This window comes from Lipotes vexillifer, unplaced genomic scaffold (genome assembly GCF_000442215.2).
Source record: "Lipotes vexillifer unplaced genomic scaffold, Lipotes_vexillifer_v1.1 scaffold911, whole genome shotgun sequence".
NCBI lineage: Eukaryota > Metazoa > Chordata > Mammalia > Artiodactyla > Lipotidae > Lipotes > Lipotes vexillifer.
Window position 1 is genome coordinate 1,436,066 of NW_006781377.1, and position 6,379 is coordinate 1,442,444.

Here is a 6,379-nt window from a genome sequence, read left to right on the forward strand (position 1 = left end):
CATTTCTCCCTTTGGTGATGTGTTTTCAGGTGATAAGTGGTAATGAACAAGGGGAAATGGAGAAAATGGAAAATGTTGTAAAATTGGAGGATGAGGAGATAAAGAATGTTTGAACCTCTTTAAAACTTTCGAAAAAAATTGCTGTGAGGGCTTCCCTGGTGGCGCAGTTGTTCAGAGTCCGCCTGCCGATGCAGGGGATGCGGGTTCGTGCCCCGGTCCGGGAAGATCCCACATGCCGCGGAGCGGCTGGGCCCGTGAGCCATGGCCGCTGAGCCTGCGCGTCCGGAGCCTGTGCTCCGCAGCGGGGGAGGCCACAGCAGTGAGAGGCCTGCGTACCGCCAAAAAAAAAAAAAAAAATTGCTGTGAGCTGTGTCTCCCCACAGCCTTCCTCTCCTTCCTTGAACCTCTCTTCCTCCTTCACTTTCATACACACACGCACGCACTCGCACACACGTGAACACATGTGCGTGCGCACACACGTGCATACGCACGCACATGCACGCTCACACAACGCTCAGACAATGCAAGCATACGCACACACATGCACGCTCACACACACATGCATGTGCAGACACACATGCACATGCATGCGCACGCACACACATGCATGTGCACACACAATCTCTTTGCAAGTCTCCTCTCTGTTTCATTGCTGTCCTGCCTTTATCTTCCCTGATTTCTAGAATCTTTCAACTGTATTAAGCATTCATAGTTTATGGTAATATATTTCTATACACTAAACTGACTACTAAAATTTTTTAAGATTTCTTAACTCATAAAATTCCAAATACATTCTTTGTTTTCTTTTTCGTTTCTTTTTAAAATTTTTATTGGAGTATAGTTGATTTACAGTGTTTGTTTGTTTCAGGTGTACAGCAAAGTGAATCAGTTATACATATACACCCATCCACTCTTTTTTAGATTCTTTTCCCATTTAGGCCATTACAAAGCATTGAGTAGAGTTCCCTGGGCTCTACAGTATGTCCTTATTTGTTATCTATTTCATATATAGTAGTGTGTATGTGTCAATCCCAATCTCCCAGTTTAACCCCCCGACCCCTTGGTCATTCTCTATTTTCTATGCTTTTGTTTTAACTAAATCTTTAACCAAGTGGATGGGAAACCCAAATATAAGGACAAAAATGTTTCCAGATTTTGGTTTATTATCTTGTAGACAAATACACTGGCATATTTTCTCCATGTGGAAAAGAAAACTAATCCCATACTAACATTGATAAGAAGCCAAATGTGATTGAGGGAAAGGCAATCCTTCAGCTGATCCTTAACAAAGTATTTTCTTATTGGTATGTATTGAATGAACCACTACAATCAAATTGAGATAAACCCAACCAATTTTAATTTGTCTATCTTTCTTTTTAATTAGCAGGAGAGTTTCCAAGTGATTGCACTCAGAAAAATGGGTAACACCACCATTACGTAAACATTTTACTCCTTGTTTCTCTTAGTATTTGCTTTTCCTAATGCAAGTTACTTCACTAATCTTCCTGAAGCTTAAAGAAAGAAGTTCTATATATAACCTGTGAAATGTTGGACTTGAAAAGGTAGGAATGCAATTTTATGATAAACTATAAAAGAATTTAGGCACAAGTCATTAGGGCATAAAAATTTATTGAAGATCATGATCTATTGTGGGACACAAGAGCATTTTTACTTAGGAACCATGATATATGTTCATTTTAGTTTAAATAGCATTTCAAGCAACTCAACTGAAGACAGCTGTGGTGGTTGGCAGTAAGGTGATGAGGAAATTGCCCAGGTAGGTGGGGAAAACAGTAGGTGCATATAGCTGGTTGGGGTGGCAAAGAGAACATCAGTGGGAGGAAAAGTAATTCACCAGCTAAGAGAATCAAAGTTGTGAAGTTGCGTGTTTGTGTACTTATTTTATCCTCTACCACTTTAGATAAAAGAATTTCAGTCAGTTTACAGAGAAAATATAATACATACTAGTACAGTAACTCAAACTATTTGTGGTAAAGCGCTAGCTTTCTTTCCTCTTCTTTCATTCCTTCCTTCCTTCCTTCTTTCTTTCTCTCTCTCTCTCTCTCTCTCTCTCTTTCTTTCTTTCCCATAGACTGCTACTGTTGCAAAAAAGAATGAATTACTAGGAAAGTGAAATATAAAGAAAACACCCAAACTGGTCTGTTTTTTTTTCAGTGAGATGAGTTCACTGATCACATGTTTGAAAGTTATGTCAACGGCAAATTGCTCTCAATTCTCAATTTCTGTACTTATTCTGTCAGGGACCATGCTTTTAGTAGCACTGTACTATTCAAACATAAATGAAAACAAACGTGAACAAAGCAAACAAACATCACCCACAGCATCCAGAAAGCCACATATTAGAATAGAAAGCACTCCTGGTACGTTTGCTGTTGAGCTTGGTCCTTGGCTATGTTTGCATTTAGATAAATCCCTCTGGTTTATGTGTAGTAGTAGGAGTCACTATTTTCTGGTTTGTAGGTGATAGAAACCCAACTAAACAGGCTCCAGTTGGAAATGTATTCGTATACGTGGATCCTAGGAAGAACAGTTAGAACTGATTTCAGAGATTCTTAGAACCTGGCAATGTGGTTATTACATAACCTCCATTTTCTTTTTCTCTTCCTTCCTAATCAGCCTCAGAGTTTGTTGTGGGGGGAGGAGTAGGTATGAGGGGAGCCTGACATTTAGGACTTGGTTCTATGGGCTCTTCACCAGTGTTTGCCCATCTCCGTGCTACTAATTAAGGGTATAAAGAATCAGAGGGAAATGAATGTTGAGAGCCTCCACCCGCCCCTGCCATGGGTTCCCGGCCTCTGAGATGGGAGGAGCTTACATCTCATATCTCCCTGCAGGAGTGGGAGAGGTTTTAGAGAAAGGATGTAGGCTTGTTCGTGTGACTCAAGAGGGTACACTGGGGGCTGCTGTGGCAGGGCAATGGAAGACGTGGCTGGATCTTACAAAAGACTGATGGTGCCCAGGAGATCCCCTGCAGGTCACGGACAATGAGATGGAAAGGCAGTTACCAAGCAAACAAGGAGGCAGGGGAGGCCTTGCAAAGCTGGCCACAAAGGAGAGCACTCTACCACCCTAGTCTCTTCTCCCTACCCCAGGTCCAGGGAGGGAGTCAAGAAGAGTAAAATGCCTCTGCTCAGAGCCACGTGAACTGCCAGGACCCTGCTGGCTGGTGGGATGGGCAGAACAGCTGAACTGCAGATGAGATTAAAGGCTTCAGATAAACAGGACTGAGTCTTAGAAGCTGAATGAGACCAACTGATCCAAAGTGACTGAAAACTTAGAGAATCAAGCTGAGATATTGCCCAGGAAGATACTACTTAGTGGGAAACAGTGTCTCAGCAAATACTGGGAGTTGAGGCACCTTAATAAAATGGTTACATAATTAATCACAGTGGCTGCTATGTTGAAAGATTGAGAAAAGCAACCCTAGATGTAGAGAGACCCTTAGGGGACCATTTTAGTGTGGTCTGGGTGAAAGACGATTGTGCCCCGTACAAGAGTTACAACAATAGTTATAGGTAGATGAGGATGGACTTGTTATGTATATTGCAGTCAGAATCAACAGGACTTGCTAAAATAGAAGGTCATTGTGGGAGGAGAGAGGGATTTCCCCTTGGTGTTCTGGCTTAGGAAACTGGGTTGATGAGGAAGCCTTGTAAGGAGGTGGGAAAGCCTGGAGGAAGAATCAGATCAGCTTTGAGAGGGAGCTGCAATCAACTTTTGGCTCTGCTAAGCTAAAGATGCTTACAAAGCAACCAAACGTAGATGTCAAATGTTCAGCTAGGTATTTAATTCTAGAGCTCAGAGATCTTCACCCGTGGACATAACATAAACCTGCAACCATTCCTTGAAAGTACGTGCACCCAGCAGATTGAAAGTAGACGGCAGCTTTATACTTTCTCAACTTGCCTTTTTAACTCCTTTCTGTTGAATGGTTCTTTCCTTCCACCGGAATGGGGAAGTCTCAGGGTTTCTAAGACCAGTATCAGGCAGAATACAAAGCCATTATCGTTTTCAAACTAAGTTCCAGATACTTTCTATTTGAAATGTCTGCGTTTGGACTCTGAGTCCTGCGTTTGGACTCTGAGTCCCAGAGTGGGGCATATGCCCTTAACTATTCCAGTAGCGTAGGATGGTTCTGGGTCTCTGCAGGATTTCAAGGGGTTGGTGGGATAGAGAAGAAATAACTGGTATAATTGAAATGTGGCATCGGTGCCTTCTGGGTGGGGTGAAAGTGAAGAGCTGGTACACTCCAAGCCAATGCATGCAGAGGTCATCTCACTCCTGGCAGGAAGTCCTCTTGAGAAACAGGAAGTCACCTGTTTCAAGACAGCTCATGAAGTTCACCTTTGACACCTGGAAAACATACATCTTTCCTCAAAGTCTGTCAACTTGCAACTCACCCCACTCCCACCTTCTTTCCTCCGTTTACAGAGCTCTTGTCCTTCAAGGGACTCCGATACCAGTTGTGTGTTTCAAAACCTGTGTGCTAAACTCTAAATGGTTCTACAGATCCTGACTTACAGGCTTCAAGTGAGAAGGGAATACCTCCCACCCTCATGGCTGGTGGAGAACAAGGGAGAAATATACAACACATTGACAATTTACCCCAAAGAAACCTGTACTATTGGCTGCTGCACCCTCCAATGGATTCCCTGCTTTCCTTTATAGATTCTAAAGGCAGCTGACAGTCTAATGCTGGTGGTGCTGGTTTCACAATCCCTCAGCGTGACCTTCCCACCTGGTTTAGCCTCTCCTCTAAGATCCTCGCACAGTATTGCATTGCTCTCAGCCTTTGCTCCAGACAAGGAAAATGTCATAGTTATTATAGTGTTATATAAATGTAGGCATCATCTGCACAGAGACGGAGATAGCATTTACACTATAGGACTGCTTAAGAAAATTTAGGAAGAGAGAGAGAAAATAGAGAGACCCATTTAAGGGCTCCAAGGAGCTTCAGTTTCCAGAAGTAAGGTAGGGAGGAACTTGCAAAGGAGTTTGCAGGGAGGGCACAGAGATGAAGGGAAAGATAGATGTTTGGTATCACAGCATTTTGAAGGAAAAAGGCAAAGTCTTACCACAATATATCCTTCCCCACCAGAGATGAAGCTTCCTTTTGTTCCCGTTCTTTGACAGACATAATCCATTAGTGCATTAGTCCATGTTGGGACATACTGTAATTGATAATAAGATTAAAAGTGCTGGTGAACCAAAAACTTCATGAAACAACCCTTTAAATAGAAGTCAATTGTCTTTAGTTCATTTGACCGGTAATAAAATCCAACAAATGAAAAGCACCAGGGGGCACATTTCAGTTTTAAAGTTCTGTGGGACTAAGAGGAGAATTTAAATAAAAAAGCAAAATTGAAAATAAAAAAACAAAAACCAACCAGCCGAACAAAAAACTATTAGGAAAGCAGCCAGTATTCATTTTCATTCTCGTATGTCTAACTACTAAACGTTATTGCTGGTTCTCTTATTTGGTTCACAAAGTTGACGTTTGAGTGGAGACATCCATTTTTAGGCTGAAATAGAACAAGCATATTGTATACTGACTGTTTTCACTGTCCAAATGCAATTAAAATGAATAATCTTAAAAATGTTTGTCTGGCATGAATGAATATACAAATGAATTAAAGAATGTATGCAATGGGTACCATACCCCAAACAACATGAAAAATTTGAGTTTCTATGAAAAGTCAAATTAATATTTCTCCATCTGCCTTCTAAGCAGGGCATCATGTTCTAGTTAAAGAATGTGGTATAACTTATCCTAATAGAGCCTGGGGTCTGAAAAGCTTTTAATTATAAATTTTGTTTTGACTTTGTGGTTCAAAGTATTTAACTTCTAGTGGAGACAGTTATTGTATATATAATTTTAAATGAAGATTTAACTGTTAGGATTAAGGATTAATTTCCACATTTGTTTAGTTGCATTCTCTCCCTTAAAAAAAAAAAGGCTCAAAAGTAAGACAAAAGGGCTTGAACAATATTTAACCCACCACTGGAACAATATTAGTGTCTGTGAAGTCATTTTGGGCTGAAAGATAACCTTTAGCGTTTTCTAAACTCTAGTAAACAACTTTAAACTTTGGAATCTAGAAATTTCAACAAGTGCATCAATTCTCTTTTAGTGAGCAGTGGTAATTAGGTCTTTGCCAAGTAGAAAAGGGACTTTCTGGCAAAAAGATATACTTCTTTTTTTTTTTTTTTTTTTTTTTTTTTGTTGCGTTATGCGGGCCTCTCACTGTTGTGGCCTCTCCCATTTGCGGAGCACAGGCTCCGGACGCGCAGGCTCAGTGGCCATGGCTCACGGGCCCAGCCGCTCCGCGGCATGTGGGATCCTCCCGAAACGGGGCAC